The sequence below is a fragment of the Leptinotarsa decemlineata genome, unplaced genomic scaffold, assembly GCF_025532065.1.
Source record: "Leptinotarsa decemlineata unplaced genomic scaffold, Ldec_3_MD MMD2_tig00001019_RagTag_RagTag, whole genome shotgun sequence".
Lineage (NCBI taxonomy): Eukaryota > Metazoa > Arthropoda > Insecta > Coleoptera > Chrysomelidae > Leptinotarsa > Leptinotarsa decemlineata.
Genome location: NW_027412557.1, coordinates 1,591,342 through 1,603,856, shown reverse-complemented (window position 1 = coordinate 1,603,856; position 12,515 = coordinate 1,591,342).

Sequence of the window (12,515 nt, the reverse complement as noted above, 5' to 3'; positions counted from 1 at the left end):
GATTGTGATTCTTAAGATGTAGTAAAGTAAAAAAAATTGGGGACGCTAGAAAATAATTAATTCTCAAAGTGAGCGGTAGACAAAATAAGTTTGAGAACCTCTGTGGAGAGGATCCACTCTTCATCACACGTGAAGATCCGATCCAAAAGAAGATCTCGTTTTGGTTGTGCAAACGTAACGAAGAACTAACATCGAAACGTGACAATTTCTGTTAGTTCAAATCGTGGGGCACCGACTTTTCGAGTTTTTTACCTTTCCGATTCGTATTGAACCTTTTAAAACCGCATGGGAGCTGACGCCCATTTCTTTCGTCATCTCACGCAATGTTTGTGATGGGTCAGTCTTCACAAGGTTCCTCAAATCGTCATCCTGGATTACCGTAGTAGGTCGACCACATCGGGGTTCATCTTCGAGGCTGAAATCTCTGGAAAGAAATTTCGCAAACTAACGGCGTTCATTAACACTATCATTACCAAATCGGCAGCGCTTTGATTCAATTTGAATTCGTAGAGAAATATTTGCCAAAAATCGCTTAACGACATAACACCATTCAATATAGTACAAAATTATCAATCGATCAATATATAATTCCACATAGTTGAATAAATATTTATTGAAATATGGAGTTACAAAAACACATGACATTAAAACGGACAAAACGTTTGAAACAAACTGATATTCGAGACATGGTTTCACAAAAATATGTTCTATTGAAATAATCCTCATAAAAATATTGAATCCCAAAACCTCAAGTGAAATTATCACCTGTGAGGAATTTTTTTTGTCGCCAGATCAGTTCCACACCGAATCAGGAACATACCTGTAGCTTGTATCGCGACTTTGATTTCTTACATTAAAAAATAAACGCTGCTCTTCGTGTGTTATTTCCATAAAAATCGTGGCAATTCTTTATTTCAAAGGAATACACTATTTTTGCAACTTATTCACTTATTTGTTACTGTATAATAAAATATGTTTTTCGGAATTGTTGACCGTCGTTTATTTTGTATGAGTGGTTGATATTTTCAGAATTTGAAGAGAACCCACAAACTTTGTCTTCCAAATACATTTTATCCGGTTCGGGTGCATAAATATTCAATATTGAAAATAGAATACTGTTATTCCATTTTTTGAATCGCCACGTTTGGTTATTGAATGCCCTGTTAATAATTATGGAGGCTGTTTCTTTAAATGTTATCCAGAATCAGTGTTCATTTTATTCCTTTGAATTAGGACGTTCTTCATTCATCACAGCTTATTGATTTTCTCTATTTGGTTGTTCTTCTTGTGCCAATTTTTATAATAAATGAACTTGTGGTTTTTTCGATTTACTATTTGCATAATCGCAATATTTTTGTAGTGACGTACTTTTGGAAACTGCCAATTGTATTTCTGGATGCAAAACAGTTTTTGACGATATATGTCTAAATGGACTCATAATTTGGTCTGCCTGAAAAAGCATAATACTTCAATCAACTATTTATTTTTCAATTACAGAGATGAACTATTTAGACCATTGACATTCCTTTATTTTTAAGAGGTATAAATCCACAAATATGGTAATAATGTGTCATAAATTCCATTCTGCAATCGACCATGGATATTCGCACTACAAAAATAAACGAGTAAATAATAAGATAAATCACAAAATAAAATCACCATTTATGACATATTTATAACGGCATCATTTCACTCTCGTATAATTTTCATCTAAACGAGAATGAAGGAAAAAAGTGAAACAATGGAAGAAGAAAACGAAGTTTATATTTTCATTCGTTTATGGCTTCAAATAGTCCAGTCTAGTCGACTTTTTCTATTTATGATTCGCGTTTCTTTTAAAAATTCCTCGGACAACCGACTTGATTTATGTTGTTGCTGATAATGTTTTCGATCGCATCGTCACAAATCAAAGAGACATTATGTCGCGAATTAAAATGTTTCCCATAAATCAACCACTATTGTCTGAAACCGGTATGTAGATTCTAACTGAGTAATGGTAGCGGACCAAGACAAGAACAGCGCTCCTAAACTGTATCTTTGCTGCTGCAGGTTGAATTCGAGGGGAAGTATGCCTTTCCAGCAACGGTCGAATATTCTTCTAGACGATTTAATGTTACATCGGGGCACCGGGAGGACATATTGAATAACCATTATTTTTCCTGTGCTCTTTAATATTTTGTTTATATTGATGATTCCGAGAAAATATCACTAATCATACTAACCCCATTCTAAATGATGCGTCAATTCAATTATAATGAGTCAGTATATTTTCTTTCCGAAAAAAAATGGGTCCATAATCTATTATCACTAAAAATGTAACTCATAACTAGTATGAAGTTGATACGAGAAAAAAGGTTCCAAACGACGTTATTGTTAGTATCCATAGTAGTCTTCGGGTGGAGAATTATGGAAAATAACAATCAAAATTAAGTGAATTAGTTTAGTTTGAATTATTTTTTCAAGATTTTTTTTATTTTTCATATTTCCATAATTCATTTCCATTATTTCATTTCCATCTTTTTATTTTAATCGTTTACATTAATTACAATATGTGATTAAATTGGCCAATACTTGGTAAAATCCATAACGTATTCAAGTAACACTTCAATGTGAGATTTCAACACCCCATATTACTATTCTATAGTGAAACACGTGTTGCGTTATTGTAAACTGTTCAGTGAAAATCTCATAATGAAATGGTACTTGAATATATCATTCACAAATAAACATTTTCACATTTTTTAATTATATAGTTATTGTTTCATTTTTCCAATTTCCGATATTTCTTCTTTCAACTAATTTTTTTTTTTCTGATAAATACAATATACCTTTTGAGACAATGAAAGTTCGTAACACCAAAGTTATAGTATTCTGTAGTCTTTGGTAACACCAAGAAACATCGATGTGAAGAAAACATAAATTACTGTAATGCACTACCCATTTCAAAATATTCGAAACTTTAAAAGCGAGAGTAGGAGACAATTTCGTGATTAATAATTTAGATATTGAAGATGAATCTTGAATACAAAATATGACTAATTAAATTCCACAATAACGGATAGTAGATAAATTCACAGGGTTCTGGCATTAAAATCGTGGGACACTATCTTTCGAGCACTCGGTAATAATAATAATAATTCAGCGGATGAAGAATTTTTATGAGATCCCAGTAAACAGAAAGTCTTTAATATGCAATTAACACTGCAAAATTAATTTTGGATGACGGCCTCAGTAGAGATATAAGAAGATGAGATTGTCATTTTATGTAATAAGGCGCTTCCGCAGGGAGAACTTTCAAATTCATATGAGAGGCGTAATTCAATTTTTGCATATAGATGTCACTTGTCATCTGTCTTTTTTTAAACCAATCAATATCAACTTCCGAAAAATTCAGATGAACTAAAGAAAAAATTTTACGAGAAAATTCGATTTTCAACTTTCAACATATATTTAAGTTATATATATGTTACGGGCAACGTGATTAACTGGGCATTATTAATAAGCGATGGACAAAGTGATTAATTTATCACTTTGACCGGCCATTATCAATAATGCCCGACGGCTCGTGGTCCATGTAATAAGTATGTGTTTGAGGTAACTTGAATTTATCACTTGGACCGGGCAGTATGAATAATTCTCTACTTGTAGCCGGGCAATGTGATGAATTGGTACACGGCAAACCTCGTCATAGCCAATCTCAAGGTAGGTTTAATATCAGTTTTGCCATCATTTGACGGGTTAACGAACTCAGCCGCTGTTACTGGTTCTATTTCCGTTACGATTGAACCTAAATCCCGTTCCAAACTTGAACAACAATCTGACGATATTCAACCAGAAAATCAGCAACCTACTGTGGACATAATAAATGAAAACCCTCGACCAGACGATCAACAGCCTTCTGAACTGGAACAACATTCTGCCGATAGTCTACCAGAAAATCAGCATCCTTCTGTGAGTGTGGACATAATAGAAAACCCGCGAGCAGCTGATCAACAGTTTTCTGCCAATATGATCAATGAAAAGGAAAATTGTGATAATAAAAAGGCTGCATCTTTACTCAACGCAAAATCAAACGGAATTCGGAAGGCTCGTAACGCTGCTAAAGAATCACTTGATAAGAAAGCCGAAAAAATGTTGGCGCATTCAAATGCAAAATTTCCTATTGCAGAAATGCAATAGGATACCAGATTTAGACCGAGACAAGACGGATAGTCGTAATATAATTGCTATTATTATATCTGTCGAAAAAGAAAAACTTTACAAACTTGGAATTAAACACGGTATTTTAAACCAACTATATTCCAGAAATGAGTACTGTGTGTAATGAAAATTTGATTACGATCGCCGATGTTCCAAAAGTTGATATTACTCTTCGAGAATGTACTCGAAGAGACTCTCATTTTGATGGACAAGGCTTCCAGCATTGTAACTGTAGTGGTGACTGCAATTCCAAATATCACAAAAGCTCATCTTGCAAGAATAAATAATTCTAAACTCAATAACTTTTTTATCAAAATAAAAGTAGGTAACCTCTGATGTTATTACATTTTTAACTATTTATTTTTTAACTAGTGTGTTCAATAGTTTATTTTTTATTTTCATGAAAATTTTGTAACTTTTTTTCATTTGATAAAAAAAACACTCCAGTTCACCTATTTAATTACTTTGCCCAAGATGGTGGGCATTATTCATAATGGTTAGGAAAAGTGATTAATCATGCTGTTTTAATCACATTGCCCAACTGAGTCGGGCATTATGAATACAGACCGGCCATTATCAATAGTGCCCGGACTTATCAAAATGCTCGTAACATATATATACAAAAATAAGCATTTATGGACAAAATCATCCTAGAGTAAAATTAATGATATATTGTGAATCCTTATGTCAAACAGATTTCGAATCCGTAAAAATCCTTTCGGTGTCTATTTTTGGTCGTCCGATTTCGTTGAAAGTGGTATGATTGGAATCGTCTGTATGCCAGGAAAAATAACTGATCATTTTCTGAATCCAAAAGGGCATCATAATCTATTTCTGTTATAAGTCATGCAACAGGCTAATGTGGGTACTCATTTCAAACGAGTTTATCTCTGGTTTACGAAAATTCACTGAGAGTTATTTAAAAATTATCGAGAAGCGTTCACGATATGTCTAGAAACATTCTAGGAACGTTAGAAAGTATTCTAGAAACATCTAAAAGCGTTCAAAACACGTCAAACAGCATTCAAAAAAATTCAAATGAGTCTCAAGACGGTAGTTGGTTGATTAACGTGACCGTTTCGGTCTACTCATTCATCCGACCTCTATGTAATGGTTTGAGCCCGATGGTCAGATGATCGATTGCCACTGCGTATCAACCAGCCCGTGCTAGAAATCGCACGTTAAAAAGTAAGATCTCGGTAATCCTTAGCTTGCATAGTTTAGAATTTTGGGGGTTAACGTTCGTAAGCGGGCGACAGACAGTTAACAGAAAAATAGATTGAAAACTTCCAGATTACGTTAACTGAAATATGTGTTGCAGATAAATAGAGAAAGTAAGGATTTTTGGTAAACTTTAGACAAACGAGACTGACCTTTTCAAAAAGAAGACCTACCGACTAATCTAGATGAATACAATCTGGAGGTATTTTCATATGGCGATTTTTATGTAATCACAAATTGTCATATATATATATATATATATAAATTTATATATATATATATATATAAATTTATATATATATATATATATATATATATATATATATATATATATATATATATATATGAATATATATAAATTCACGTGTCAACATATCTGCTTTTTAAAAAAGTCGATGGGCTTTCTGTTCGTCGAAATCTTTACTTCCTGGTAGTGTAAAAAAATATAGGTAAGTATCGTTGATTTATTAGTAGGCTCCGCTAAAAATTTGTCAAATTTGAACAATATTTTATATATATATATATATATATATATATATATATATATATATATATATATATATACATATATATATATATATATATATATATATATATATATATATATATATATATATATATATATATATATATTGCATAATGCAACTAATTTTTTTTATTTTTTTTTAATTTGAAAATCATTTTTACGCTTAATGATTTCTCCAAATCAACTCAATGGGATTGAAAACACAAAAATAGGGGGGAAGTCTCAGTAAAGTGTGTCCATATTTTTCAGCAATAGTCTCAAGGGCATACACTTTTTCAAATGTTTTTGTCTGTAAAACTTCGAGTAGTTGGTTTTTGGTATAGTAATCTTCAAAATACAAATTGATATCAATAATAACTTTGTATTTCATCTTTCCTCGAATTTTTATTCGGTATTTTGATGAGCTGTCACAATGATAGAAACCGGTGTCAAGAACTATTACACTATTCGCATCCAAATTTGAGATCAATGTGTTTTCAAACCATTCCTCAAGAATATTAGCTTCCATGTTCTTATGTTCTTGTCTATATTTAGTTATTCGTTTTAAGTATTATTTTTTTCAATGATTTTATTAGACGAACATCTATAGGTTTTGGCAATCCCGTATCACATCGCGTCTTGCGTTCATAAGGTTTGTTTTTGACTATTTTACGTACAGTTGAGAAAGGAATTTCGGTCAAACCTGCTTGTAATAGTTTGTTACCCTCGCAACCAAACTTGAGATGTAGATTCTTATATACGTTGCATCCGAATCCAAATGCATCTGAATCTCATTCACTGGTATCCCTATCGGAATCACTAATCAATAATTCCATCGCTATTGGAATCACTAAACAAGAAAAAGTCTGCGTTGTTATCACACTTGTTATTACTATAGGTACTTATCCAAGGACGCCGCATTTTAAACAGATAACAAAAATTTCAAGTAATTATAACTGCACCAATATCGAATTTCAACACTCAAATCGCGATCAGTTCCTGAACTGAATATTGACAACACGACGGCTCGCATTCTATTCGTCACCGTAACATGACTTCAAATGTAATTTTATGACTCTTCAGCCAATCATGAAACTCGGTTAGTAAAAATCATTCAATACGAAACGTCTATTCTTCGGTCCGCGTGGACTAGTTGGTAGCGGCTTTATTTCTCTGTATTGGTTTTTTGACTTTTGAAAACACCGACACTTTAAATATACACAATACCAGTTACTTTGATTATACCTCTTAACGTTCGATTCCTAACACGGAAAGCCGATGGATCAAAAGGATTGGTTCGGTGCAACCAGTAATACAGACTTAGAGCAAGGCATACAGGTTGCACACCAAATACTCAGTCGAACCAAAAAATTAAAATTTCGGTCCTCAGCAACCGGATTTTAACTCACTATCAAATACTTTCATTCACCATGGTTAAGGAAAATCAGTCTAGTAGCAGAACTGTCAAAACCTTTGGAACGAGAAATTGTATAAAAAAAATCATTTCGTAGAACAGATAGCAACAAATATGTTTTTGAATGTAATAGGTTTCGACTCCCATTGTCGTGAAGATTTCAAGGTATTTTATGGTCGTGTCGCACAAAAACCTCAACTCATCAGATTACTACAACACATTAACAACATTACTCTACTAAGAGGAAAATCGTTAGGACCTTATATTCGGTATCTACAAAATAGCTAAATCTTGATTACTAACAGGGACTTATCAAGATGTCAACAGCCTAATAAGGGAGAGAAACCCTTAGAACCATTGTCAACTTTCGGAGGGAGACGTTTTTGACTTTCTACTTCTCCTAAAATATTGCCTTTTTAATCTCAATGCCTTACGTTCCTTTAATTATACAACTAACTGAAAGGATATGAAGAATTCAATCTCACAACATTATAAATGTGTGATGTTTTCTCATCGTTTCCTTAATACCCAGGACTCTAATAGGGATAGAATCTAAGTAAAACACACTTTTAATACCCAATACACCAATATAGTCACTCTTACTATTCCTTTTAACAACTCTCGTCTTTTTACAACGACCCCTTCTCCGGCTCGACTCTCACTCACCGTGTTATAAGAAGGGCAGTCAACTGACTATATTACAAAATTGGAACCTAGATCAAAAACGAACCTTTGTATATAAACTATGTACAAACACACGATCGGTAGAAGTTCCACGAAATTCAAGGCATCAGAAAAGCCAAGTCGGTAGTCATAACAATTACTACGAGAACTGTTTTCACCGGATACCATATGAATGCAGCAAGTCCTACATTGGTCGAAACCGAAAGGTCCGGATTAAGAATAAAACCTTCGAAGAGAAACCGGTATATCAGAAGTAGCCTGAATTAGGCGCGAATCGAATAAAAGAAGGGAAATGACAGGAATAATGAGTCATCATCTCAGTCAGAACCACTGTGTATCGAAATGCCACTTTTAATTTTCTTCTCATTGTTGGTTATTATCGACATTTGACTTTTTATCTTTACTTTCACACTAACTCATTCGAAAACTTCAGTCGAATTATTCTTGTTTTTTTCTACATTCATTTATTTTCACAAGACAATAGAAGTCCAAATTCCGAATAGTATGTTTCTATTACAACCTTTACAGCACAATTATTATTATTATTATAATTGGAATTGGCCGCGGTGGTAGTGCGCTCGACTCACGATCGGAAGGTCATGGGTTCGATTCCTGCCTCGACCAGCTACTTTTCTCGATAGAATTCATCTGGTTAAAGCTGGAATGATTCTGCAGCCGTGTTAGGAATCACACGTTAAAAGGTAAGACCTCGTTAGTCCTTAGCTCGCACAAGTTTCTCAACTTCTGAGAGTTGTCGTTCGTATGGGGGCGACAGCTGATTAACGGAAAAACTGATTTTTAAAACAGATTATAACGCCACCAGTAGACAGCTGTGTCAGCCTATTGGGCATCGTCAGTACCGGATAGGCGGTCCTCGATTGAAGACAAAATATGAATTACCAAGAAAACTACTCAATAAAAATAACTGCGTTAACGCAAGCATGACAAGTGGAACCACCTATTGGTGTGACACCCAAGTCAACTTGCCAAGTTTTTATGTTAGTGTAGATATTTTACCAATCAACCGACAACTGCATTAGCAAAAATGTGGGAAGCTAACCTGCCATGCCATCGGAAAACGAATCCACATGTTTCTAGAAATGATATGAAAGCGAGAAAGGTTAATGCAGTCAAGCTGCTGGAAAATAATTTCAAGAAAATCAAAAGATAAACAGAAAAGTACTATTCAGATCATTCCCACATTGATTTCAATTTAAGAGCCACCGAGACATAAGTGGTGTCACACCAATAGGTGGTTTCACTTATATCTCGCTTGCGTTTACGCAGTTATTTTTATCAAGTACTTTTCTTGGTTATTCACATTTTGTCTGTGTTTCTGGCTCGGTGTAGTTTGGTGCGTTGTGTTGTTTTGAGCAAGCGAAAACGTTTCTGGTGAGTACGCTTGAATATTTCATTTCCGATTCTCTCCTGGTGCTCATCAGCTACTGGAAGTTTTCAATACTTTGTCGAGTCGTATCAGTATGGAGGAACTACTTGACAGCCTGATGGCCAGGGACAGGGGTGAAGTAATTACCTTTATGGGTTTATTACTTGACCGCCTGGGCCTGAGTCCAACAGAGCTGTTAAGAGGCAGCCCTTGGGCGGTAGCCCGGACGCCCTCTGTCCCCCCACCAGGGGTCAGAGAGCTTCTCGAGCGCCCGCCACAGAACACCTCCCTCGAAGGTGCTACTGCGATCACTACCTTCTCTACGCAAACCAAAGTAGACAAGGTTCAGACGAAGCCGCAAGAACCGGCACAAAAAAAGCGACGTCTACCGGAGGAGTTTCCTTCTCTTCCTCCAAAGCCGGCTCCTCCTAGTGTTGCAGAAAACACCGGAGCAAAGCCGAAAAGGCTAACGAAGAAAACCAAGCTTCGTAAAGAAGCAAAAAACAGCGCCTCAGAGTCGGAAATATCGACCACTGAATCCTCCATCGACGGAGAGATGGAAATGTCGGTCGACGATTTCGAAAATAGATCCGAGATATCTCTCGCCACCATACAGGGTGGCCCGAGTAAGCAGGTTGAAAATCTCAACGATTCGGACAATATCCCTCAACCCCGCCGCGTTCTGGAGCGCCCCAAAGCGCTAAGAAAACCCGCGTTCCCCCAATTGTCGTTCGCCAGAAGGACAAGTGGGTTCAATTCATCAAGCTAGCCACCTTCCACAAGGTGAGCTACACGAAAGCTGTGAACCTGGCCGACGGCATCAAGGTCCAGCCTTCGACGATAGAGGACTACAGGAACATATCCAAACTCCTGGTGAGGGAAAAGATCCCCCACCACACATACACCTTACCTGAAGACAGGCAACTCAGAGCCGTCTTCAGAGGAGTCCCAGAACACCTGGAGACTGCTGACATCGAGGACGCCTTGGTGGAAAAAGGCTTCCAACCAACCTCAGTGTCCCGTATGATGCGTGGAAACCGCCCGCTTCCTCTGGTTTTGGTTCAAGTGAGCCAAAATCAGAAGAACATTTACGATGAAAGGGAACTGCTCAACGTTAAGATCAAGGTTGAGCCCCAACATCAGAGGACACTGGTCGGACAGTGTCACCGATGCCAGCGGTTTGGACATAGCCAGAGGAACTGCTTGGCCATCCCCATCTGCGTCAAGTGCGCCGGCAGACACCTTTCAGGTGAATGCAAAAAGCCTAGGGCAGAACCCCCTAAGTGCAACAACTGCAAGGGGGTGCATACCGCGAACTACCGAGGTTGTCCTGAGTTCCCCAAGGTTCGCAGGAGGAACAATGTGGCAGCAAATGCCCCCCAAAAAGCATCCACACCTGGGAGGCGTCCTGCCGGAGCATCTGGCACGCGCCCGGGGCTACGCAGGAGCGGCTAAGAGCGGCAACACCTCCGCTAAGCCGACCCCAGCACCTAGAGATCCTAGTCCGTCGAAGGTTAGTGACATCTGCTCCGCTCCGGACCAGATGAAGAAACTCTTCATTCAGTTCCCCGCACTCGAGAAAATGTTTACGGTGAACACCAGCGTGATAACTGAAACTTGTTAATGGCTAGACAACCAACATTGCCTAGCTCTCTTAAGGTCGTATTTTGGAATGCCAATAACATCTCAAGTAAAAAACTTGATTTCACAAACTTTCTCACAGAACACAACATCGATGTCGCACTTGTGCAGGAAACCCACCTGCACAATGAGCCTTTTGGTATCCCAAACTACCGTTTCTACCATAGAGAACGAGTTGGACGTGCTGGAGGAGGAGTTGGCATTTTTGTCAAACGCAATCTTCCTCACGTGCAATTCGGCATTAACTCGGATCTGTTACACGGCACGGAAGCCGTGGGCGTTGAACTCCAACTGAGAAGAGGTCGTCATAGACTAATCTCAGCTTACAACCCTCCGAGGAATCGTCTACTCCCAGAATCACTGGATGAACTGCTGTTGTCGACAGATACCCCCACAATTGCTGCTGGTGACTTCAACGCCAAGCACAATCTGTGGAGCAGAATCACCAATACGAACGGCCGAGCGCTCCATGCGCATGCTGACAGGCATGAGTATCGAGTGATGGGACCAGATGAGCCTACGTTCTACCGTGGGGATAACAGACCTGACGTGCTTGATATCGCACTACTCAGGAACGTCTCCATGTCCTGCGAAGTGTACACTTTGTCGGAATTAGACTCAGATCATAATCCAGTCATCCTGATGCTGGGTGATGATCCCCCTCCTCAGGAATATCGCGTGAGATCATCCACGGATTGGGAAGCCTTCAAGGCTCATCTAGTGGAGACACCTACAGACCGCGAGGCACTTCAAACTCGCAACGGTCTCGACGCGGCAGTGGCAGATTTCGAACTGTCTGTGAACAACGCTTTCAGCGCAGCCACAACCAGGACGGAGTGTCCTCTGCGAAACTATAATGAGTTTCCTCCTAGGATAAAGAACCTTATCCGAGAGAGGAACAGACTCAGACGAGTTTACCAGCGGACCCTCTATCCTGGGGACTGCTGCTAACAGGATGGCCAACGAAGTCAAACGGGCCATCATTGATTACAGAAACGAGAGGTGGAGTGAGTGTTTGGAATCTCTTGAACCTAGGGATGATGAGCTATGGCGAGTCACCCGCAGGCTCGAGAAGAGGAAAACCGCCCCCTCCCCTCTTCACGGACAGCGCGGTATCTGCTACTCCCCCGCCGAGAAGGCGCTGGCCTTTGCAGATACAATGGAAAATCAGTTCCAACTTAACGTTGATCCGGACGATGATATTGACCGTGATATCCGGCTGGAACAACGAGTTCAGCGTATCCTCAGGGAGAATGACGACGATGTGATCCGTCCAGCTTCGGAGGAAGAACTGAGGGGGTATATCAGAGCCTCCAAACCAAAAAAGGCTCCGGGAATTGAATCAATCAACAATAGGTTGTTGAAGCAGCTCCCGGAGAACTTTATCAGATACTTATTAGATATAATAAATAGCTCAATCGCCCTCAGATACTTCCCTCGAAGATGGAAGCATGCCGTAGTTG